At 41.8% G+C, this 27,039-nt stretch overlaps 1 pseudogene; it reads left to right on the top strand.

The window, feature by feature from the left end:
• The first annotated feature begins 221 nt into the window (after positions 1-221).
• On the top strand, positions 222-26,374 carry LOC133928579 (stem 28 kDa glycoprotein-like; annotated as a pseudogene).
• The last annotated feature ends 665 nt before the right edge of the window (positions 26,375-27,039 follow it).

The following is a 27,039-nucleotide window of genomic DNA, read 5'->3' as shown; positions in this document are numbered from 1 at the left end:
TGGCCACCTGTTTTTAGATGGTCTGGTTGATGGTTTTTGAGTTTAATAAAATGTGCAATACATATAATGCCTCTGACTGTTTGAAGTTAATATTTTTTTGAATAAACTTTATTAGGGGCTGTTGTTAATATTTGGAGATAAAAACTAATATTTAAGAACTGAAATGTTTAACTTTTTAGCAATGGCGGTGATGGGCAAATACTACTGAAGTAAAGGGGAACTCTCGTATCCTGCACATAAGCTAAACAAGCCGGCCGTGAGGAGCTTCTCGCTTCCAATACAATATTGGCTTTTGGAGCAGCCCCGCTTCTGTCCTCGTCCTTCTCATGGCCCTGGTGGCCATCGTCGACTCCTGCAACGCATGGGAGCTGAAGATTCAGATGTCGATCACGCGCGCCGTGGAGGCAGCGGCGGAGTGTCTCAAGGAAGACTTGGTGGCGGCGCTGATCCACGTGCTGCGCCCACTGTTGAGTTCCGCTGGGCGGCGCACGAGGGTGCTATGCGACAACTGGCGGCTAGCAATGGTGGCATACAATAAGCGGGGGTGGAAGATGATGGCGGCGAACTGCGAGAGCTACGTCGGCTACTTACATGCTCGGTGTACTTACTTAAGAAACCATCAAAAGAAGATATATCATTAGTGACAGTTTCTCGGTATACGTCACTAATGTACTATTAGTGACGGGTCTAATGACGACCCGTCACTAATATGTGGTCCGGGCTAGGACTGGTTAAGACCTGTCACTCATGAGAGTTTATTAGTGACGGCGAGCGAACGATCCATCATTAAAGATATTAGTGACAGATCACACTAAAGTTTGTCACTAATAATTTAGTCATTAGTGACGGGTATATGAGACACACATCACTAAATGTAGCCTACTCATTAATAACGGGTCGTTATGATACCTGTAACTACTATTAAAGTAATTAGTGACAGGTCCAATTATTACCGTCACTAATGACGAACACATTAGTAATAGGTGTCATTATCACTCATTACTAATTTCTTCGCCGGCCACTACTATCTGCTCGACCAGTCCTATCCGTCCATTTCTCTGTCTTGACTACTCTCATCTCCGCTCACGTCTGCTTGCCTCCTCCTCCCGCCATCGCCGCCGTTCGCACCTCGCCGCCGACGCTGTCGCCATCCTCCCCCCTCTACCACAGCCCAACGTATGTCGTCGCCCTATCTACCCGCTAGGGTTAGGGCGATGGATCAAGGTAGTGGCGGGGGCCATTGCCATCACCGTGGCGGACTTGGATGGATCCCGACAACTCCTCCATCGGCTTGCGCACCAGGCGTACACTACCCTCCAGGCGTTTCCCCACCAATGTTCCCCCACCAGCCACGATCGAGACTGATCATAGTAACCTCTTTTCTTTTTATCCCTCATTGTTAGGCTCATAGTAACACTAATTAGGACACATCAATTTAATTGACTTTATAGTACATTAGGCTCAATTCATATCATCCTATCATGTAGGTGTTGAAACCGATTATATAGCTCAAAAAGGTAATCCCTACTATAAGTGATATTGTACCGTTGGTGCAATCCACTCTAGATGGAAGGAATTTTGTGAAGCTATCTATCTCTTTTGACATACGTTCAAGGGGAGAAAGTAGTGGGGATATCACTATTAGGGCCTGTGGCAATGCATCACCGATTTTATTGCATTCCGAAAAAACTACCGTTGAAAAGTGCCTGAAAGTGCATGAGGACCATGGGTTCTTTTTGCCTGACTACAACTATTTTTGTATAAAAGCGCTTGAGGAAGGCGAAGAGGATTTGACTTCGATCAGTGAGAGGCTTGCTCAGTTCAATGAATATGATATGGTACAGTAATATGTAATCCGGTGTTTTGATATACATGACTTTTAGTGTGTATTATTTTCATAATTTTATTTTCTTTGCTTGTAGGATATTTTTGGTGACACCTTTGCGGCAATTAGCTTTCATGCTATCTTAGATCAAGCCATGGAGCATCTTGGGTCAAGCTTTTATGGACCCAGAGTGGACTTCACTGCTGAAGGCAACTACCAGGCTGATATAAGGTTTCATTTAAGTGGAAATCAATCAGCTAATAAGACATTGTTTACTGTCTATGGTAAAGCATTGGGTCGTCCATGTGAAGCGAAAGAGAGTGCACTAATTCATGTGCTAATGTATATCGATGAAGTACTAGGATATAATATTCTAGATTTCAACTATGTTAAATATCAGAGGTTACGTGCTCCGACAATGCTCAAGTGTAATGATGTATGGACATTTGGATAAGTACGCAATGTATGCATAACTATATTGTATGACCGACTTGAGTTAAATTCAAGTTTCTGGATGTATGTCTGTGTTCTTGAAGTACTCCCTATTCTGTTTTGTTGATGTTCTCTCTATTTGCATGCATGCCTCTGATCTAAAATTCGATCTCTTCTTGTAAAGTCATTAGTGACGGGTCTTAGTTTTCACCCGTCACTAATGTGTCATTAGTGACGGGTGTTCTTATCACCCATCATTAATGTTAAATCATTAGTGACGGGTGCTTGGGTGTCTTTAGCACCCGTCACTAATATTAAATCATTAGTGACTGGTGTCCTTATAACCCGTCATTAAATGTAGCCTTGGAGGTTCACTGCCGGGGCCACTCATTACTGACAGATTGTGATGAGACCAGTCACTAATGGCACACTCATTAGTGACGGGTGATATCCATCACTAATGAGTGATGTTTACTGTTATTTTCTTCATCGAGCAGGACGACTAGACAGTGTCTGTCCGCCGCGGCTGCTCAGCAAAGGGGTGATTTTTTTGGCGATTCTGTTGAGGCCAAATCAAATCTCGGTGATTTAAAGTTGGTGTCTGTCCCTGGCCGTTGAAGGTTTGCCTCCTCCCTCTCCTCCTCTTGCTCATATATGCATGGTGAATTCTAGGGTTTGAGTTGGAATCAACAATTTTGCTCATTCTCCCAGATCTTGATATATGTGGATTGTCCCCCTTAGTGTACATGCATGCGTAACCTACGTTTCCCGTTCAGGAGTGTTGGATTATAAATATGACTTGGTAACTCATCATATTTATAAGAAGATGCTCCTGAATTGTCCACGTACTTTGTACAGTTTGAGGATATGTGGTTCGAGTAGTAGGTTTTTGTGCTCTTGTATGGTTCTAGAGAGAATTTTGGTGGCGTCTCCCTGTTGTTCTCCGGATACACACCCTCTCGGCTCGTTGTCAAGCCATGTATTTCGAGAACAACGGGGAGGTGCTGCCAAAATTTTCTCCAGAACCGTATCCTCAAGAGCATGGAAACCTACTCGGGCCACATATCCTCGAATGGGATTAGGACCTATCTTTGCCCATTAGAAATTAGCTAGGATCCTTCGCCATAGATAACATGTATCATACTTGAATGTTAATTGTTGGCTTGAATATCACTAGAACACACGTACACACTTAATTTAGTTAAATTGAGTTAGAATTTTTATACTTATTCTACCTTCTTTATTAATTCTATTTAGAATTATTTTTTTTCAATTTGTAGATGGTGGACCGAAGTTGGATGTACCTTGATTGCTGTACTTGTAACGAGTACATAAGCGGGGTGAAGTCTTTCTTGATCATCGTGGTGGCGGATATGGAAGGTCGGAGTAAAACGGCAATATGGTGTCCATGCTGTGATTGCAAGAATGAGAAGAAGTTCCTAAAACCTGACAATGTGTACAATCACTTGTTAATGTGTGGATTCAAAGAGAGATATCACGTTTGGAACAAACATAGCGAGAAGGCCTTAACGAAGGGGAAATGGATCAGGTCCTCCCGGACAGCAGTATGGATCAAAGACTCCCGCCAGATGGTGATATGGATGATTATCTCGGGGACACAAACATATTAGGATTCAATGATGACTACGTGGATTTCATGGAGAATGTGGACCAAATGGTGCGTGATGCTGAGGGGCACGACGAGTATAGTGATGGTGAGTTTGCCAAATTGAGGGAACTCGTGCAAGACTAAAAAACACCATTTTATCCTGGCTGTAACGAGAAATACACGTTGTTGTTTGCGGTGCTTACGCTTCTGCAATTGAAGGCAACCCATCGTTGGTCTGATAGGAGTTTCAAAGCATTATTGCATCTGCTAAAGGACATGCTACCAGAGGGGAACAAGGTGCCCAAGACCGTCTACGACGCGAAAAAGATAATTTATCCTTTAGGATTGGAGGTAGAAAAAATACATGCATGTAAGGAGGATTGTGTCCTGTTTCATTGAGAGTATGCAAACCTAGATCAATGTCCTATTTGTGAAACCCATCGATACAAGCGTAGAAATGACGGTGATGACGTGGAGGAAGGCAGCAAGAGAAAATGGCCTCCTAGAAAGGTGATGTGGTATTTCCCTATAATTCCCCGTTTGAAGCGTTTGTTCCAGAACAAAAAGGTGTCTCAATTGTTGCGGTGGCACAAGGATGGTCGTAAGAACGATGCAATGATACGGCACCCTGATAACACAGTCACAAGAGTAGTCAAGCCTCTAGGGAGGTTGAACAACCTGCCTTCTCTCCATCTATGGAGCCCAATACCATAGAACATATCGATGGGCCCACACCGTGCTTGCTGGTCATAAGACCTAGAGGCTACTATATTGCAAAGGGCCAAGTGCATCCAAATGTCCAGGTGTTACATACAGTCCCGATACGTCCTAGCTATGCCATGGTCTTCGTGGATTTTGTACATGCCAATGTCGTTGACACAGATTTGCCCGTCCCCCCCCCCCCCCCCAATGATGAGATACAAAAGCTTAGTCAAGCTTGTCTTCAAAGGATCCAATGAAAGAGGGGGGACATCGTAGTGCACACGGAACCATCTAGGAGTGATCCTCGTTTAAGTTCCCTACCCCAACCTCAGCCTCGAGATGTGCTAGTTGTGTCTCCTTTGGTCACTCCGTCATCTACAGTTAAGCATCCTGAGGGTAGCCCAAAGAAGAAGAAGAAGCCTTTGCCCACTCCGCCATCTACAGTTAAGCAACCTGAGGGAAACCCAGAGAAGAAGAAGAAGTCCAGGCCAGGGTCCAAGAAGCAGTTGCCGAAGAAATGCAAGTCCTCTGGTAAGGACTCATTCGCCGAGAAGTGCTAGATAGGGGAAGCTTGGACTAAGGTAAACTCAAAATTCAAGCCTGGGAAGCTCTTGCTGCCGGCAGATCCACTTCGGCGGGCGGGACAACCTTGTGTTGAGTTGCGTAATTTCTACCTGCAAGGTTGTAGAGAGAAGAAGATTTCCGTTGTCTTATATTACCAAAATCGTCACTTCTTGACTGGGGACGGCTACTTCCTCGTGGGCTTCAACTACTTATATGACCTCTTCAACCTCAATGGCCTGGACGTGGGGTTATTGCGATACTTTACATTGTAAGGCCTTTCAAACTAGACGTTCGTTAATTATTATCACTAAATTCTCCAATCTAACTAATTTCTTATCTACAGACACTTGATACAAGAAACGAGGAAGAAAGAGCCCTTCGGATTCCTTGACCCCCAAAATATGTCGATTTCTATCATGCGACAACAAAGGCAATTCGTTGTGGAATATGTGGCTAGGGCAATGAGCCACTTTTTGAAGAGGGACTACCTGATGGCCGCCCACAACACGGGTGGTCATTGGATCTTACTGGTCATTGTCCCCAAGTAGAACTTGGTCTGGTACCTCGATTCATCAAGACCAGTGGTGGGACCTAACGGTGAACTGGGACAACGTGACTATACTGTCGTCAAATCCTCGACGAGTAAGCTCTTCATGACTTAGGTTACATATTGAACTTTTCAAACTTACACTAAATGTTGACTATTGGATCCCTCTTCTTATGTAGGGCTTTCGACATGTATATACGTTGTGATACAAAGTACGATCCGAAGGAGCCCCGCACACTGACACATAAGACCGCCTTCACGGTAAGTGCCAGCAAACATATTTGTAAATACTCTACTACTACATTTTTTCCTTTTGAACTGACAATTTTTTTTCCACTCCAGTGCCACCAACAACCACCGGGCAACTCCTGCGGATTCTACATTGCGCGTCACATTTAGCTATTCATGGCAGCAAAGGATATGAAATCCCCAGATGTAAGATAATTGCATACTCTTTTCATTGCTACTTTTATTCATTACAAATATCCGATGATAAAATGATTTTGCTCACGCTAATTGCATACTTTTTCGATAACTACTTTCCTAAAGTAGGAATTCAGCGTACCGGATGGCAACATCGAGGAGTCTGCACTCTCCAACATTCGAGCACGGATCGCTTCATTCTTAATGAACGAAGTCATCTCTTTGAAAGGCGAGTTCTATTGTAGGGAGGCAGGGCTCTGACTAATGTAATTTGTGGTTGCACTTTTGACTTATGTAATTTGTAACTATCTTGATGTGGACTTGTGCTGTTGTATGTTTTGAGGACTTTTGATTATGTAATTTGTGGTTGCATATCTCGTGACTTTGTCCCTACAATGTGGGTTGTATCTAGATGTCCCTAAAATGTGATTATGTAATTTGTGGTTGCATATCTTCAAATGAATGGTGATTATGGCATGAATGTATCTGGATGTGTCTTATTTGTAGGAGAAGATGGCTGCCAAATCCTGACATTGCTTCAGGATGAAGCTAGGAAACAGATAATTCCCATCGGTGGATGAGAACATTAGTGACGGGTGGTAAATTCACCCGTCACTGATGACTGAGTCCTAGTGACGGGTAGCTTTCCAACCTGTTTCTGGGACTCCGCCGTCATTAATGGCGGGTCCCAACCCATCAATAATGTTTTATCATTAGTGACGCAATAAAAGTGACGGGTGCGGTAACCGTCACTAATGACGGTTATCACCTGTCAATAATGTGCTGTTCTGGCGTAGTGGCGGGCACTACCAGTGTGACTCGCACGTCATAATCGACAAGGCCGTTTGCCTACACCGAATCAGTGAAGCTCGTCGGCAACATCAAGGAGGTTTGGTGTTTGACATCGACGAGACGTCCCTGTCAAACCTTCCTTACTATGCCACCCACGATTTCGGTTGTACTTGTATGTACAGTTTTTAGATAATCGAAAAAAGTTTTCGACATCTTTACTATATAGTGCACATAGTCTGACATATATGTATATAGTACCTTGAACGTATAACGTCTCGCACCACTACAATAGAAACCCTCATAGTGATAGTTCAAAATCACTATCAGTAACGGGTTTTAAACCGCCACTAATTACTTGATACTGATAGTCACTGACTATCAGTACCGGTTCCCAATCAGCATCAGTGCAGGTTCGTGGATCCAATCGGCACTGATAGTACACCTATGTGGAGTATCAATTATGAGGCATGATATGTGGAGTAAACAAACCGACACTGATAGGCATTTCTTGCCTTTTTAAAATCTGACGGTTGACACCAATACCGTACCTATTTTCAAATTTTGGCTGTTACCACCAATAGTGTACGGTATATTTATATACACGCACATATAAATTTAATTCACGAGACATTAAGTTTGATCGCAGCATATATACACAAGCACATAAATTTAAATCATAAAACATCATATCTGGACTCATCACAGTATATATACACCGCATACATGTCAAGTTTCATTATAACAAGGATAAGGAGTTTAAGATTTCTTGTTAATCGAAGGGTTTGAACTCTACCCTATTCACTTACATATGCAACCTCATGTTTTCCTTTTCAATTCAGAATACTTAGGAGGAACTATATATGCATCTTTATATTTTTCAAACAAAATATGCATCTTTATATTACGAAGGAAGAAAATAGTCACCCAGGCCTCCCTCTAACTGAGTTGAAATAAGTTCCTGATTCATGCATGCTCACACATGGCATTTGACAATGTACACTGCCTCGACTCTAAAATTTACGTCATTTTAGATAATTGAAAAATTACTTTTCTATGCGAATATATATGTTGATGCAAAATAGTTTACATACAACCATCAACAAAATAGTTTACATACAACCCTTTTATTATATAAATGTTGATCTGCAGCAAGAAGTGAATTGGACTACTGGACAGATTACATAATCAGTGATGATGTGCTACCATTTGGAGCTAATAGGTGAGTGAGACTGCATTGTCATTTCCGAGCCGGCCAGCACTCAACATGGATGTTATGTTAATCTCACCATATCTTCTTCATTAGCTGCAACAAGTTGGTATGTATACAATCAAATATATTTGTATGAGCTGATACATGCAAAAAACTATGCGTTTAGAGAGAATTTGGAATTTGTGAACAGGAAGATATTGGTTTTTACAGGAGATCCATATACATGGAAGAATAATAATCACGATGCACAAAATTATGTACATCAAAATAACACAATATCAGCAGAGGAACTGATGGCTGGGGAGGATGCGGCGGTCAGGGAGGAGGTGGCGCGTCGAGGTGTGGTCGGGGAGGAGGCGGCAGCCGGAGAGGATGCGGCGCGTCAAGGTGCGGTCGAGGAGGAAGTGGTGGCCGGGGAGGATGCGGTGGTTGGGAGGATGAGGTGCGTCAAGGCTGCAGTCGGGGAGGAAGTGGCGGCCAGAGTGGATGTGGCGCGTCGAGGCTGCGGTCGCAGAGGAAGTGGCGGCCGGGGAGGATGCGGCGCGTTGAGGCTGCGGTCGGGGAGGAAGCGGCGGGTGGGGAGGAAGCGGTGGCCGGGGAGGAGGCGACCCGTCCGGGAGGAGGCTGCGGTTGGTGAGGATGCGGCGGTCGAGGAGGATGAGGACTATCGGGGAGGATGCGGCGGTCGAGGAGGAGGCGGTAGTCGGGGAGGATACAGCCCATCGGGAGGAGGAGCAGTGTTAGGCTGAATGGAGCAAATGAGGAGCAGTGTTGAATATATATATAGCAGAAGCATCAGTGCCGGTTCTATTCATTAGCCGACAGTGATACATGTATCAGTGCTGGTTCTAAGTACTAACTAGTACTGACAGTTAAAGTATTAGTGTCGGTTACTACTTATAACCGGTATTGATAATTATTTTCTCCCTAGAAATGTTCTTCTATTGTTAAATTTGGTTAAAACTTGAAAAATTCATAGAAAAATGATTAGAGTTGAGAAAAATATGAAACCAAATTTGTTGAGTTCGTATTACTGTCGCCTACATGATAAAAATACTTGTATGCTTGAAATGTGCACTAAATCATCTTTATTTCATTAATAAGTCTGTAACTAGTTAATTCTGTAATGAAATTATGAAATATCCATATAAAAAACCCATTTGAAACCAATTATGTTAATCTTAATTTTTCATATTCTTTTAGGAAAATCAACGTTAACAACTGATTCTTGGTTAACTTTGTGATTTTTAGCTCTTTATTTGATTTTCTCCTTTTAATCCAATTTTAATTTTAACCAATTCAAACATGCACAAACTTAATAATATAGATTTCTAACCAAAGAAAAGAGTGGTGTCACATAAGTCCGATCGCCAGGTCCGACACTCAGATTAGAACTTTCAAAAAAATTCAGCAAATACACGATAGCTGTGGTCATTAAACAATTAATGCTTCGTTATGGTCACGGCATGTGTAGGTAGCTTTTTCAGTGTCATCAATGAGAGGCAATTTGACATTCTCTCCAAAAGGAGGCAGGTCATCGAATTTGTCGTTGTCTTTTTTTATTGACAACATCCTCAACACCGACAATCTTACTTTTTCCTTGAAGAACCACGTGACGCTCCTCTTTGTTAGCTGAGTCGGGGTCCTTTAGATAGAAGACTTGTGCAACATAGTTGGCAAGCACGAATGGTTGTTCTCTGTATCCGATGAGTTTGAGGTCCACAATAGTCATACCCATACTTGTCGACCTTGACTCCCCCTGGAAGTCTGACCCATTGGCACCGAAACAGAGAGACCATCAACTCGCCATATTCAAGCTCCCAAATATCTTCTATGAATCCATAGTAGGTCTCTCTATTGCCAGCGCGGTCATAGGCATCAATACAGACACCACTATTTTGGTTAGTGCTCTTGTTGTCTTGTCCTCTCGTATAAAATGTATAGCCATTAATTTTGTATGCTTGGAGTGTGCGAATTGTAGTCGATGGGGTCATTAGCCAGCAGTTCCAACAGCGCATCATCCGAATCTTTGAAAATACATCTAGACCCCCTATATGGGTTTTGGCTAATTGATGACAAATGATTAAGGGACTAATGTGTTTATTCAGGTTATGAACAGGTTTTAGTCCCGATGGAGAAGTTAAACGGCGATGACGTCCCTCAAAAGAAAAGAGAAGCGGCATGTAGTTACTCAATAGGTTTTAATTTGTTTTATTTTCGAATTTGAGTTTAGAAATTCTGTTCTATCAAGAGGGACACGTATTGATAGTTTCGATGGTGTCTTAGTGCTCATGATATCCTTTTAGAACCAAAAATTGAGAGACACAATAATCCGCGAACACCGGGAAAGTTCTATTTTGTCTGAACCCGGAGTCTCTGGGTTAGAGTGGATACTCCGGATTCTGGACAACAGCTTGGAGTCTCCGGGTCGAGATCCGAGCTGAGCTCTCGGGATAGGTTTAATGTTTTAACCCAGAGTTTTCGGGTTGGCCCGAATACTCTGGGTGACCGGAGTCTCTGAACTTTACTCCGGCAGAGAGTCTCGGTGACATGGATACTCCGGGTTCTATGTTCATCCAGACCCTCCAGGTTGGGTTCCGGATAGGCTTGTGGCTGTGCGTTATGTACCAACCCAGAATCTCCAGGTTGACCCGAACAGTCCAGGTCAGTTCAAAAAGCACAGTAACAGCTAGTTTTTGAGGGGGAGAGTAAATACCCCCGCACCCCCTCCTTCATTTGCTACTGAACAACTCATGGACAAACTCATTTATAGCCATTCAATAGCCCTCCTAACTCCTCGAAAGCCTTAAATATTTGAAGATTTGGAGAGTAGGGTTGAGAGAGTGAGACTAAAGAGCTAGTGAGCGTAAATCCAATCTTGAGCACTTGATTTCATCTCCAAGCCATCGATCCACGTTCTTTACTCTTGGAGCCTTGAGCTCCTAGACGGTTAGGCATCGCCCGGAGAGCACCTAAACTTGTGAAGTGCTCCGGGAAGTTTGTATTACCCCAACGATTTGAGTAAGCAACCCTAACTTGATCTTGGTGGTCGCTTGAGTGAGGAGAGGGTTGAAAGAGACCCAGCTCTTTGTGAGCTCCTCAACGGAGACGTAGGCACTTCTTTGTGGAGTTACCAAACTTCGGGATACAAATTCTTATCTCCTTTACATTTTGCACACTTTCTTGTGCTAGTTCATTTTGGGCTATTTGCCCCGATCTACTTGCCTGTGAGTGTTTAGTTGCAGGTTGTTGATGAATAGGTCTTTAGACATCTATTAGAACTTGTGGTAACTCATAGACTAAATTAGGTTTTCTTGAAAGTTCTTAGTTTTTCGAATTCCTAATCAGGCAGGAGTATCCGGGTTCACTCGAAGTATCTGGGTCTGTATAACCCAGAGTCTCCTGATTTACTCGGAGTATCCAGACGCTGTAATCCACTGCGAAGTTTTAAATTTTAGGAAACGCCTATTCACCCCCCTCTAGGCGACATCTTGTACATTCAATTGGTATCACAGCCTAACCCCCTTCAAGGCTTCACCGCTTGAAGGATTGGAAGATGTCAGCATCCAGGGAAAAGAGCATGAAGAGTCCAAAGAATGTCATTTCGACATCAGGAAACGGTAAAGGGAAAAGAGTAGCAATTGAGTTCAATTATGATAAATTAAATGCATCTAATTCTTATATATCCGTGCCATCCGAGCGTGCACCGTATTTTGATGGTACACATTATGCCGCTTGGAGGCACAAAATGAAATTGTATTTAATTTCTCTTCATCCAAGTATTTGGAAGATTGTTTGCACAGGTTGTGATTTGCCGGATGAAGATAAAGAACTCGCTCCTGAACAAGAGCATATCATCCACTGTAATGCACAAGCCGTAAGTTTATTTCTTGGCGCCTTGAGCCCCGAGGAGTTCAATAAGGTGGATAGACTTGAGGAGGCCAAAAAAATATGGGACACACTCCAAGTCATACATGAAGGCACCAGAAGTGTGAGAGAGTCCAAGATAGAGTTGATTGAGGGAAAATTGGGAAGATTTGTGATGGATGATGATGAAACCCCTCAAGCAATGTATGATCGCATGATGGTGTTGGTGAACAAAATTAGAGGCCTTGGAAGTGAAGAGCTAGATGATCACATGGTTGTGAGAAGATTACTAAGAGCCTTTGCACCATGAAACCCACCTTGGTGATTCTTATCCGAGAAAGAAGAGATTACAAGAGGCTCACACCTAGTGATGTGCTTGGAAAAAATCCTTGCTCATGAGCTTATGGAGGAGGAAGCAAATGAAGTTAAAAACCTTATCAAGCAAAGCTCCACCTCCAAGAAAAAAGAAGTAGCATTCAAGGCAAGCAAGAGCAAGCAAGTTGAAGGATCAAGCTCAAGTGAAGATGAGAGCTCGGATGATGAAGAAATAGCCTTCTTTGTAAGAAAATTCAAGAAATTCATGAAGAAGGGTGGCTATAGCAAGTACAAGAGAGATATGCCTAAGAGAAGAACATCCAAGAGGGCTTTCTATGAGTGCGGTGAAGTTGTCCATTTCGTCACCGATTGTCCAAACAAGAAGAAGAACAAGACCTTCAAAAAGGACAAGTACAAGACCCACAAGAAGAAGTACTCGGGTCAAGCTCACATTGGCGAGGAGTGGGACTCCAACTCCGACTCCGACTCCGATGATGAAGGAGTCTCCAACATCGCCATTCACTCTTCTACAACAACAAAGTCACTTTTTGATGACATGAGTGATGACGACGACATTCCCAAGTGTCTCATAGCAAAAGGGCACAAGGTAAAATCTCAATCCAAGCTCCTAGATAGTGATAGTGGTTGTGAAAACATGGTTAAAGGTCTTAGTAAAAATGTCATGTCTAAAATAAAAGAACTAATGGAAACAATAGAGAGTCAAGAGGAGATCCTTGAGAAGCAAGAGGACTTATTCATTCTTGAAAAGGAGAGAAACCTTGAACTCGAGGAGCTCCTTGCTAAAGAGAGGGAGAAAGTTGAGGAAGTGACCAAGCAACTAAGCTTGGCCAATGAATCCATTGCTAGTCTTGAGAGTAGGAATGTTACACTTTAAGAGAATTTCAAATGTTTAGATGTATCTCATAAAACTCTTGAAGTGCAATTTGATGCTCTTAAGAATAGCACTTCCACCTCTAATGATGCAACCTTACTCTCTAGTGCTTCCACTAGTAATGGTTGCTCTTGTTATTACAATATTGATATAAATGCTTGTGCTACTGATGTTCAATCTTTACAAGCATTGCAAAAAGAAATGAGAGGCTAAACGCCTTGGTTAAGTATGGGTGCATCAAGACATACAAATCCAAAGATGCACTATACAAGACCATTGAGACCAAGGACAATAGGCAAAAGAGAGGTCTTTGATTTGATATGTATACAAGCAAGCCAAGTGAGCATGTGGTGATCAATGGCAAGGAGTGCCTCAAGTTCATCAAGGGAGGAAAGCAAAATGGTCTCACCACACAAGCCAAACAACCCAAATGCCATGCACCTCAATCCACATTTTATGTATCTTATGTGCTTAGGAGGAACCACCGTGATAAAGTGGTTGCTCTATATGTTGGTGCCCGCTCAAAAGATAGAGTGGTGAAAAGGAATGTGTGGGTACCAAAAGTGCTTGTGACTAACATGAAAGGACCCAAACAAATTTAGGTACCAAAAACAAAGGCCTAAAATTATTTTGTAGGCTTACTCCTCCAGTGGATCAAGTTGGGTGCTAGATAGTGGATGCACAAATTATATGACCGAGAGAAGGAGATGTTCTCGTCATTTGAAGAAAATGAAGGATCTCATGAAAATATAGTTTTTTGGTGATGATGGGAAAGGAGAGGTAATTGGCTTAGGTAAAATTACTATTTTCAATGATCATTCTATCTCAAATATCTTGTTAGTTAAATCTTTTGGTTATAATTTGTTATCTATATCACAACTTTGCCAGATAGGCTACAACTGTCTTTTTACTAATGAGGGTGTGACTGTCTCTAGAAGGGATGACGCCTCAATAGCCTTCACCGGTAAGTTGAAAGGTAAAATTTATCTTGTTGATTTTTCAACAGATGAAGTGAGACCTAAAACTTGCTTGATTGCTAAGTCTAGCATGGGTTGGCTATGGCATCGCCGATAGCCCATGTTGGCATGAGGAATTTGTCTAAACTTCTAAAGGGGTAGCACATCCTTGGACTAACAAAATTTTCTTTTGAGAAAGATATAATTTGTAGTGCATGTCAAGCGGGAAAGCAAACTGGAGCTCCTCACCCCGCCAAGAATGTGATGACGACCACAAGGCCATTGGAACTACTTCACATGGATTTATTCGTACCAATAGCCTACATAAGCATTGGCGGTAACAAATATGGTTTGGTTATTGTTAATGACTATTCTCGTTTCACCTAGGTATTCTATTTGCAGGACAAAAGTGAAACACAAGCCATATTTAAAAAATTCATGAGAAGAGCTCAAAACGAATTCGATGTGAAGATCAAGAGGGTGAGAAGCAATAATGGAAGCGAATTCAAGAGAAGTTGAAGAATTCCTTGATGAAGAAGGGATCAAGCATGAGTTCTCGGCACCGTACTCCCCTCAACAAAATAGGATTGTCGAGAGAAAGAATAGGACTCTCATAGAATCGGCAAGGGCAATGCTTAATGAATACAAGATTTTAGATCAATTTTAGGCAGAGGCCGTCAACACCGCATGTTATGCCATCAACCGGTTATATCTCCACAAGATCTTGAAGAAGACCGCTTATGAGCTTCTAATCGGTAACACGCATAATGTTTCATACTTTAGAGTTTTTGGTAGTAAATTCTTTAATCTAAATAAGAAAATAAGAAGTTCCAAATTTGCACTTAAAGTAGATGATGGTTTCTTGCTTGGTTATGGATCAAATGCCTATGCCTACCATATTTTCAACAAAACCACCGGTTGTGCTGAAATTGCATGTGACGTGATATTTGATGAATCTAACGGCTCCCAAGTGGAGCAAGTTGATCCCAATATTTTAGGAGATGAAGAAATTCCAAGCGAGGCGATAAAGAAGATGGAAATAGATGAAATTAAGCCTCAAGAGCCCCAAGAACTACAAATGGCCAATAATGATCAAGTTCATCCATCTTCATCAACTCAAATGGAGCCATCTACATCAACTCAAGATCAAGACCAACGTCAAGATCAAAACGAAGCTCATGATGACTCCAACAAATTTCTCGATGATAATGACAGAAGACATTCAACCCCAATCCCAAGTGCCACACCCAAGAGTTCATCAAAGTGTCCAAAGAGATCACCTTATCGACAATATACTTGGTGATATACAAAATGGGGTAACCACTCGTTCTAGAATTGCAAAAAAATTTTAATATTACTTTGTCTCCTCTTTGGAGCCTTTGAAGGTAGATGATGCACTTGCAGATCCAGATTAGGTGATGGCCATGCAATAAAAGCTCAACAACTTCAAGAGAAATGAAGTATGCTCATTGGTGGAAAGACCCAATCAAAACGTGATTGGCACCAAATGGATCTTCCGCAACAAGCAAGATGAGAATGGGATCGTGACAAGCAACAAGGCAAGGTTGGTTGCTCAAGGCTTCACACAAATCGAAGGTTTGGATTTTGGTGAAACCTATGCTCCCGTAGCTAGGCTTGAGTCTATTCGAATATTACTTGCCTATGCTACTCACCATGATTTCAAGCTATATCAAATGGATGTGAAGAATGCTTTTTCTAAATGGACCAATCTTCGAATTGGTTTATGTAGAGTAACCATCCGGATTTGAAGATCCTAAGTATCCTCATCATGTGCATAAACTCCATAAGGTGCTCTATGAACTTAAGCAAGCACCTAGAGCATGGTATGAATGCCTTAGAGATTTTCTTATCAAGAAAGGCTTTGAAATAGGCAAAGTCGATTCTACTCTTTTCACTAAAAATATTGATAATGATTTATTTGTTTGCCAAATATATGTCGATGATATTATATTTGGTTCTACTAACAAAATATTTTGTGAAGAGTTTAGTAGGATCATAACTAAGAGATTTGAAATGTCAATGATGAGAGAGTTGAAGTTTTTTCTAAGATTTCAAATCAAACAACTCAAGGAAGAGACCTTCATATGTCAAACCAAGTACATCAAATATATGCTCAAGAAGTTTGACATGGAGAATAAGAAGCCTATCAAGACTCCCATGCAAGCCAATGGACATTTCAACCTCAACAAAGAAGGGAAGGTCGTGGATCAAAATGTATATCGCTCCATGATAGGATCTTTGCTTTACCTTTGTGCATCTAGGCCCGATATTTTGCTTAGTGTGTGCATGTGTGCAAGATTTCAAGTCACTCCAAAAGAGTGCCATTTAGTGGATGTTAAGAGAATTCTTAGATATTTGGTTCATACTCCTTACCTTAGCTTATGGTATCCTGAAGGTTCATCCTTTCAACTCATCGACTATTCGAATTCCGATTATACCAATTGCAAAGTGGATAGGAAGAGCACATCCAGGACTTGCCAATTCTTGGGTAGGTCCTTGGTGTCTTGGTCATCAAAGAAACAAAATTTTGTAGCCCTATCCACCGCCGAAGCCAAGTATGTTGCCACGGGTGCTTGTTGTGCTCAACTTCTTTGGATGAGATAAACCTTGAGAGATTATAGCTACAACATGACCAAAGTCCCACTTTTGTGTGACAATGAGAGTGCCATCAAAATAGCCAACAATCCCGTGCAACACTCAAGAACCAAACATATAGACATATGACATCATTTCTTGAGACATCACTCACCCAAAGGGGATATCGATATTCACCATGTGAGAACCGAAAAACAACTAGCTGATATCCTCACCAAGCCACTAGATGTGCAAAGGTTTTGAAAATTGACAAGTGAGCTAAATATCCTAAATTCTCGCAACGTGGCTTGATATGTTGCATACAATTGATTGTTTTAGCTTTATAGCTTTGGTAGTCAGGAGTTTGCAAAAATGTCATTTGTGTGCTATTTTAAAAAAATATTTGGTTCTTTGATCTTTTGATCATAATTTGCTACTTGTGATCATTGTTATGTATTGTTGTTTGCTGGCTTATCACAAGTGATAAAAGTGTCTTATATGTCCAAATATCCAATCTCTCTTAAATCCTCATCATATCTCAGCTCAAAATTTTGTTCTATCAACTACAGAACCCGGATAGTCCGGCCTAGCCTGGAGTATTTGGATTCTGGAGGTCCTCAGTTCCCTGGCCACATCTGTCGAGTTGACAGAACCCAGAGGATCCAGGTTCTCCTCCAAGAGAGCCTCTCGGTTTGGAATTAATTTCCAACCCGGAGTCTTCGGGTCCACCCGGATACTCCAGGTCATCCAGGCTTCTACATCTACCCCGAGAAGTTACCCCTTCGCTTCATCTTTTCAACTCCTCTTTCACCCTCTCACCGTGGAGAAGCCCCCTCCGGTGATCTCAAAACTCGACTGTGGGTTTTGCGAGTTCATCATCAAATCACCTTCAACTCTAGGTCGGATTCTCCGACCCTCCCTCCGGATTAACTCTCCATGCGTCGTGTGACCTAAAGGTACTCCTCAAGAACATTTAACCCGATCTCTCAATGTCTTTATCTAGAGTCGAATCTCTCTGGTAGAAATATTCCTTATCCATCCTAGAACCACATACTTCAAGGGTTTTGCAATGTATTAGAAAAATGACTAAATCACATATCCTTCTCTTAGAGTTGGGCAACCCAGAGTATCCGGGTTGGCCTGGATACTCCGGGCTATCCAGTCTTGTTCATCTGAGAAATGTTTATCATTTCAAATCTTGTGCAATCCTTCTCTAATCTCAAGCATTCTATTCATATCTATCTCAGCGTATATCCAGATGGGTCGTGACAAGTTTGACTCTCAAACTTATCAAAGAAGGACGAAAGCTCAATTTGATCCGCATGCTCAAAGCGATTCTCCTCTGCAGCTCGCTGAATCTGGTGGCAATGATAGTAGCAGTGGGAGCGGAAGTGGCAATGGTGGTAGACAGAGGCGAGTTCGCAAGGTTGTTAGGAAGGTGAGGATAACCCAAGCTAGTGGTTTTCGGATTGATGAGGCAATCCAAACCGCCAATGTACCTTATGGTGATGCTTTGGTATCTCGAGGAAGAGGAAGAGGAAGGGGAACAATAGGAGATAGAGGCAAAGGAAAAGTTGTGGCCTTAGGCTCTAGTACTAAAAGGCAAGAAGAGATTGAGGAAGATGAAAGTCCCATGATGGGTCCTTTGAAGCTTCACAGGCCTCTCAGGATGCATACAACAATGGATACGCCCAAACAAGTTGTAAACTATATGAAAAAGACAAGCAAGGTGAAAACAGAAAGATATGAGAATCCATTTGAATATGTGAAAAATGTGGCTAATCATCGCTTTTGGAGTGATTTTCAAGCGGACTTTTATAAAATAGTGATTCTCGGTTACGGGCATGAGGCCTTTTTACAAATATATCAACTCCTTGTTCCGTCTCACATTGGCTCCAAAAAGTGGAGACGCCACAATGGTACAAGGTATCTCAAGAAACCTTCTAGCTAGGATGTCTAATGAGACCACTCCATTTAGTGTGGTGGATTACATATGGGAAGAGATTCATACTACATCACACTCTCCCACCCGAAGTTGTGCTTATGCGCCATACATCATGGACATGTTTGAGAAGGTCACCAAGAAAAACATTTTCAAAGAAGTGAAGCTTGAGCCCTATAGGATGAGGTTGGTGAGCAAAAAATCCTATACACCTCCACCTTCTCCTCCACCCGAGGCTCAAAGTGCACAAAGGGCAGCTCCGAAGCGTTGATCTTCCTCATGTGGCTCTCCTTCCTTTATAGAAAATGCTCTCAAGGCTATATTCAGAATTTGCACTCATAATGCCACAAAGATCAAGGAATCAAAGACAAGACTAATGTGAGGTTGAGGAAGATAGAGGAGAGACAAAAGGTCATTCATTCTCATTTGGGGATTTAGCCCCCTTACTCTCCACTTGCCTCTGAGGAAGAGGTTAGCGAGCCTGAGACCTTTGACAATCCATGGGCTTGGTATGACGAGGCTCAAACTGTTGCCGGGACTTCACATGCCCAAGAGGTTAATGATGAGGAGACTGAGGATGAGGACGTAGCAGAAGTCAAGGTTAGTTCTCCTGATGATGATGATGATGATGATGATGATGATGATGATGATGATGATGATGATGATGATGATGGCAACAGAGACAATGGTGATTGAAGACGAGGACTTTGAGGCAGACAACGAGTAATTCTTCATCTTTGCTTATCTTTCCTTTTTGATGCTTGATACAAAAGGGGGAGAGAATGCCTAATCTGTTCTGCTCCAACCCGGAATATCCGGGTTGACCCGGACTCTCTGGGTTCTGGGCAATGTGTCTTCTCTCTTATGTATTCAAATCTTTATCGTTTCCGTTGAACATGTAAGACCTATGTAATAATTTGTATTGATCTATGTGGTGGTGTGCTAGTAGTTGATCTTTAATATTTGTAAGTTTTTATTTGTGTTAGTGTGATGCTATGAGATGCTTAATTTAATGTTTGTTTTTCTCTTTCTTTTTGGTGATATATCCTGTCATATGCATCAATGCTTATCATGTTCACTCTCTTGCATCCCACGAATGCTAAGATATAGGGAGAGCACTCATAAAAATTCCTTTAAATATGTGCATTTGATCTAAAATTCAAATTTCAATCAATGCACACATTTAGTGGGAGCTCACCATATATATTAGAACTCAAAATACTTTAATTCAATTATCTTTGGTAAACTTTAATCGTGTTGTCATCAATATCCAAAAAGGGGGAAATTAAAAATGCATCTAGGCCCCTATGTGGGTTTTCGCTAATTGATGACAAACGATTAAGGGACTAACGTGTTTATTGAGGTTATGAATAGATTTTAGTCCCGATGGATAAATTAAACAACGATGACATCCCTCAAAAGAAAAGAGAAGCGGCATGTAGTTACTCAATAGGTTTTAATTTGCTTTATTTTTTAATTTGATTTTAGGAATATTGTTCTATCAAGAGGGACGTGTATTGATAGTTTTGATGGTGTCTCAGTGCTCATGATATCCTTTTAGAACAAAAAATTGAGAGACACAATAATCCGCAAACACTGGGAAAGTTCTGTTTTGTCTGAACCTGGAGTATCCGGGTTGGACCAGATACTCTGGATTCTGGACAGCAGCTCAGAGTCCCTGGGTAGAGATCCGAGCCAAGCTCTCGGGATAGGTTTAATGTTTTAACCCAGAGTTTTCAGGTTGGCCCGGATACTCCGGGTGACCGGAGTCTCCGGACTTTACTCCGGTAGAGAGTCTCGGTTAGAGCCTAAGTGTTTAACCTGGAGTTTCCGGGTTGACCCGGATACTCCAGGTTATGTGTTCATCCGGACCCTCCAGGTTGGGTTCCAGACAGGCCTGTGCCTGTGCGTTGTGTGCCAACCCGGAGTCTCCGGGTTGACCCGGATACTCCGGGTCAATTTAAAAGCACAGTAACAGCTAGTTTTTAGGGGGGGTATAAATACCCCCTCCTTCATTTGCTGCTGAACAACTCATGAATAAACTCATTTATAGCCATTGAATAGCCCTCCTAACTCCTCTAAAGCCTTAAATCTTTGAAGATTTGGAAAGTAGGGTTAGGAGAGTGAGACTAAAGAGCTAGTGAGCTTAAATCCAATATTGAGCACTTGATTTCATCGCCAAGCCGTGGATCCACGTTCTTTACTCTTGGAGCCTTGAGCTCCTAGATGGTTAGGCATCACCCAGAGAGCACCAAAGCTTCTGGAGTGCCCCAGGAAGTTGGTATTACCCCAACGATTTGAGTAAGCTTGATCTTGGTGGTCGCTTGGGTGAGGAAAGGGTTGAAAGAGACCCGACTCTTTGTGTGCTCCTCAACGGAGACGTAGGCACTTCTTTGTGGAGTGGCTGAACTTCGGGGTACAAATTCTTGTCTCCTTTACATTTTGCACACTTTCTTGTTCTAGTTGATTTTGGGCGATTTGCCCCGATCTACTTGCTTGTGAGTGTTTAGTTGCGGTTGTTGATCAATAGGTCTTTAGACATCTATTAGAACATATGGTAACTCATAGACTAAATTAGGTTTTCTTAAAAGTTCTTAGTTTTTCAATTTCCTGATCAGGCAGGAGTATCCGGGTTCACTTGGAGTATCCAGGTCTGTATAACCTGGAGACTCCAAATTTACCCAGAGTATCCGGACGCTTTAATCCGCTGCAAAGTTTTAAATTTCAGGAAACACCTATTCACCCCCCCCCCCCTCTAGGCGACATCTCGTACATTCAATCCTTACCCATCATGTGTTGATGTAACCGATTACCGAAATTATCTATGTGCCCTCTTGCGATCCAATTCTCTAACCTCGTTGGATTTGTGGAGCATAGCATACTCATGTGCATATTGACATACGGTCCTACTACAAGTGATTGTTGGAGAACTGCGAAGTGTGCTTGAGTGAATGAAACACGATATTTGATATGGATTGAAGTTTGACATATCGTTCCTTTCCCCTTTAGCCTCCCCTCATAGCGAGGTATAGATATACCAATCGCGTTCAGTTTCTTGCAGTCAATGCAATACTCAATGACCTCCTCTGTATTCCACCCTTGGGCAATGCAACCTTCCGGGCGATCTCGGTTACGAACATATTTCTTCAGAACCCTCATGAACCTTTCGAAAGGATACATCTGATGCAAAAACACGGATCTAAGTCTCTTTATCTCACCCACAATGTGAACAATTTGATGGGCCACTATATCAAAAAAACAGAGGGAAAATAGTCTCAAAGTGATATATAATATGAACCATATCTTCCTGCAGCTTTGCCAGTTTGTTCGGATCAATGACCTTTTGTGAAATTTCGTTGAAGAACGAACACAACTTTATGATTGAGAATACCTCTAACTGCAACTGGAAGCATCTACGTCATCATCATGTGACAATCATGAGACTTCATGCCAACTAACTTCTTATCTTTCATGCTTACTAAGCTCCTGATGTTGGAGGAGTAACCAATCGAAATTTGGACATCACGCAAGCAACCACATAGGCTAATATTCTCTTCCTTGCTCATATTGTAGCAAGTTGTGGGAAGTTTCTTTTTGTCGTTGTCTAATTGTATGTAATGTAGGTCATTATTAAGATTCATTTCTTTCAGGTCTAGCCATGCATTTAGTGTATCTTTTGTTTTGCTAGATATGTCTAGTAATGTATCAATCAAGCTATCAAACACAATATTCTCCATGTGCATGATGTCGATTGCGTGTTGGACCATAAGATACTTCCAATAAGGCAGCAGCCAAAATATTGATATCTTTTTCCACATAGGAGCATGTTGCCTAGCCGGGATTTTTGTACTGTCTGGCCCCTTTCTAAGTACAACTCTAAGTTTCTTTACTATCTTAAATACCTATTCTCCAGTGCGAATTTTCGGAACTTGACGATGCTCCACTGTCCCATCAAAAACACTTCTATTCTTGTGGTATGGGTGATCCAGACGAAAGAACCTATGGTGACCCATCATTTTTTGACTGTTCATCAGCCACTGCCCCCCAGTTCCTTCAAGCACTGAATATATCCATTATACCTTTTTACAGTCTGCCTTGATAGGTTACCAAGAGCAGGCCAATCTGAGATCATTACGAATAGCATTGCGCGTAGAGTGAAATTCTCACGTCTGTACTCATCCTATACCCGTACGCCATCTTTCCACAATACAAGAAGATCTTCAACTAATGGTTTGATGTACACATCGGTATCATTACCTGGTTGATTCAGCCCACTCATCAACAAAGACATCATAAGGTACTTCCGCTTCATACACATCTAAGGTGAAAGTTTGTAGATAGAGAGAGTCACGAGCCAAGTGCTATGAGTACTTCTCGTTCTACCAAAAGGATTCATCTCATATGTACTCAACCCGAACCTTATATTCCTCACTTTATCTCTGAATTCCTTGTATTTTGTATCGAATCTCCTCCATTGCATGCTATCAGCAGGGTGTCTAAGCATTACATCTTTCTTGCGTTGTTCGACATGACATCGCATCAACTCGGCATTCGCTCTATTAGCAAACAATTGCTTCAAACGGGGGATTATAGGGAAATACCAAACCACCTTAATGGGGGTCTTTTTTTCATTCTATTGACCCCCACGATATTGCTCTCGATATCATCAATGTTGCGCTTGTACCATGGTGCATTGCAAACGCGATACACTTCCAAGTCTGCATCCTCGCCACGAAACAACATGCAATCATTTCCACATGCATGTATTTCCCCTACTTTCAATCCCAACGGGCAGACAACCTGGTTAGCATTGTACGTGATTTTGGGCAACGTGTTCCCCTTTGGAAGCAATTCCCTTAAGAATTCTAATAATTCATCGAAGCCCTTATCGGCCCAACCATTGCTAGCCTTCATTTGCATTAGTGTCAGCACAACATGCAACTTGTTATGCGCATCTTTATAGTTTGGGTAAACTGGTGTTTTAGAGTCCTTTACCATGTGTTAGAACTTTTGATGTTGTCTTTCATTGGTGAAGCTCCCCTCCCCATCACGCAACATTTATTCTATGTCGTCTTCACTATTGCCAACAAAAGTGTCCCCTCCATCATTCTCAACAAAAATATCTTCAAATGCCAACATATCGAAGTCTTCGTGAGCCATCATATCGTTACCTCTGTCTTCTTCGATTGTTGGTTGCCCTTCATGCCCAACATCTTCAAGTTCACCATGCTCAGTCCAGCAGGTATAGCCAGCCTTGAAACCCTTGCAAATTAAGTGTGCACGGATCTGTTCTAGATTTGAAAACTGTTTCTTGCTCTTGTAGTTGACACACGAACAACATATATAGTGATTAGCACGCTTCCTTTTTTGCTTCTTGTACGCCGCGACAGCCTAAAAAGCCTTAACTCCAATAAAGAACTCTGGCCCTCAATCCTTGTACGTCCATGACTGGTCCATCTATAAATCATTTTAATTAAATTAATTCAACTTGTAATCATTAAATATTTTAAAATCTCGAACAAATTCATTAAATTACTTGGGCCAGGTCGGGTGACCTACCTTTCAAAGGTTGCTATGTCCGATTGCGACCTGTGGGTGGATATGCCATCCCTACAACACAATATTCTATGAATTGTGTTAAATTCACTTGGTTGAATAATGAATAGAGGAAATCCACTGGATTATTATTTAAATTCAAGACTTTAAGAATGTACGCAATCCACATACTAGAAAATTTGAGCTAGATTTAAGGAGAATTTGCAAATACTCCCTGGTTTTTTATTTTTTGTAAAGATGCCACTCGAATGACAGTTCTAATGGTATTTTTGTAATTTTTTTAATAGAAATAACGGTTCAAATAGTGGTAATTTGCAATTATCCCTAGATTTTATTGTACGCACCTATATCTATTTACATGTGACTTTAATCTACTCATTAAATCATCTACAATGATAAAATTGTAATCTTTCTCTAAATTATATCGATATTGGAGCTCTTGCTCCTTCCAAAATTCAACACCAAGAAACAACCACCTAAATTTAAACCTAGAGCAATCTAGCAACTAAATACAACTAAGAATAAATTGTAGATCATCTCTATATATAAATTTAACAATGACAAAGTTGAAATTTTTTCTTAAATTAGATCACAATTGGATCTCAAAATCCATAACCATGGAACAAGCACTAACCATCAACCCTAGAGCAATCTACCAACTAAATCTATCTAAAAATGAAATATAGATTATCTCACTAACCTTAGAGCAGTTAACTCCTCCAACAAATTTTGAATCCTCCAACCACAATACGGTAAAAAGATGGCGACCGATGCTGTTTGTTTGGGCTCACGGCGGCTGTTTTCTGGTTGAGCTAGGGGAGAAGGTGGGACAAGGTGGGCTTTTATACTGTAGCAAATATCAATGCATGTTGGTATATGAAATATTAGTGCCGGTTCGAGCCAAAAACTGACACTGACACTGACTATCAGTGTTGGTTCTTAGTGTCTCAATCGTTGTTCGTATGTGAGAGTTTAAGAACCGGCACTGATACATCTTCAGTCGCGATTATTATTAAACCGGTACTGATAGAATGCTACATATACAGTGTTATGTAGTAGTGCACTTGCCGACCATAGGACACCAAGTTGATGCAACGAAGCTCAAACTAATTTACCCGATAATGCAGCAGGCCTATCCCTTTACAATCTGACACAAACCAATACATTGGTTTTCTTTCAAGTTGCACAATTTGTGTGATTATATAACAATTAGTTGACTCAGCTAGCCGCTATCTAGGAGACATAACCAATAATGACGGAGTAGATATCTTCTGAAAAATTAATGACTAACAAAATGTATGTTCTCCTTTCCTCTCCATCTAATAAGGAAAAGGACAGGTTATGTTGGACCACCATCTGTGAAGAAGGAAAGGACAGGTTCTGTTGGACCAGGCCATATGCATGTGCCGAGCAAAAAATATGGCAGATGGTGACATGGCGATGTCGATGCATGTGATTCCTTGAGATGTCAGATCGGAGTAGGACGCTGCTGTGTTGTGTACAATGCATATATTACTGGTCCACTTGGCCAATGCAAATTGGCCAACTTTATCGTTTAGTGTCATCCAAAATGTATGATTAACATTGCTAATTATTATATTTATGCATTTCTTACTTAGTACTAAGCCGTACAACGCGACGAGCTTCAACAAGTACGTGCTGGCCAGGGGAGCGCGCCGGCGCCGCCGGAGACGTAGCTGCTGTTCAGGAAGCTTATCTCGCTCCGCATCAAGCCGGTGTTCCTGACGGGCCGGACAGAGGACCAGAGGGCCATCAACGTCGTCAGCCTCCGCCGCCAGTGGTACTCCGGCTGGTGTAAGCTGTTGCTCAAGCCCGTTGGGTTCAAGGCCACAGCCATCGCCTACAAGCCCGGCGAGCGCCAGAAGCTCCAAGACGCCAGCTACGTCATCGTCGGCAACATCGGTGACCAGTGGAGCGACATCCTCGGCGTGCCGAAGGGCGCGTGCACCTTCAAGCTGCCCGACCCCCTCTACTGCATGAGCTAATCTATCCTTTGATCTAACAGCTCTCCGGCTCTCCATCAGACCATCCGTCCGTGCTTCCGATTGCAGTCCCTGTGTTGTGATGAACTGCTTTTGATTACCCTCCATGCTGAATTAGCTTTTTTCCATGCTGTGATTGCTGTCCCTTAATAGGCATTCGTTTGATGAGCTGAGATTGGCAATAAGACGTAATGGAGAGCTATTTGCTGTTTGACCCCTTTTATATGGATTAGCAATATGGGTCTAAAGGTCCATACTCTCATTGCCTAGTTTAGGTTAAATATCTACATATATATAGTCATATGTACGGGCTATATTACAACACCCCTTAGACACTTTACCATTGCTATACTCATGCATCCTCAAAAACTCATTCGGAAAACAGGGTGCAAAAAACGGTAAAGAGAAAAAAGTTCATAACTCGTGTATCTTGCCACCGTACATATTGTCTTCTTAAAAACCTGATGTTGAGAAAATCCTATGGGACAAAACTCAACCAAGAAAATAAGAATGCAATATTTAATCCTTTTGGATTTGATTGTGACTCTCAGAATCCTTCTACCTTGATCCTATTGATCATGATGATCATGTGGTCTATTTTACACAAACTTTCGCCGAAGTTTAAAGCGATTTTGTTGCTCCCCTGAACATAGGAGAGCTATGGAGTATTCAGTTCAAAACATGTCTTACGTATGAGAATCCCTATGAGATATTTGCTCCCCGTGAAGACGACAACCATGAAAGTCTCCTTTTTATTCTATTGCTTTATAGCCATTCTTTTAAAAAGATACAAGCAAGGATTTTATGAC

The sequence above is a fragment of the Phragmites australis genome, chromosome 9 (genome assembly GCF_958298935.1).
Source record: "Phragmites australis chromosome 9, lpPhrAust1.1, whole genome shotgun sequence".
Lineage (NCBI taxonomy): Eukaryota > Viridiplantae > Streptophyta > Magnoliopsida > Poales > Poaceae > Phragmites > Phragmites australis.
This window is presented reverse-complemented; position numbering and strand designations above follow the sequence as displayed.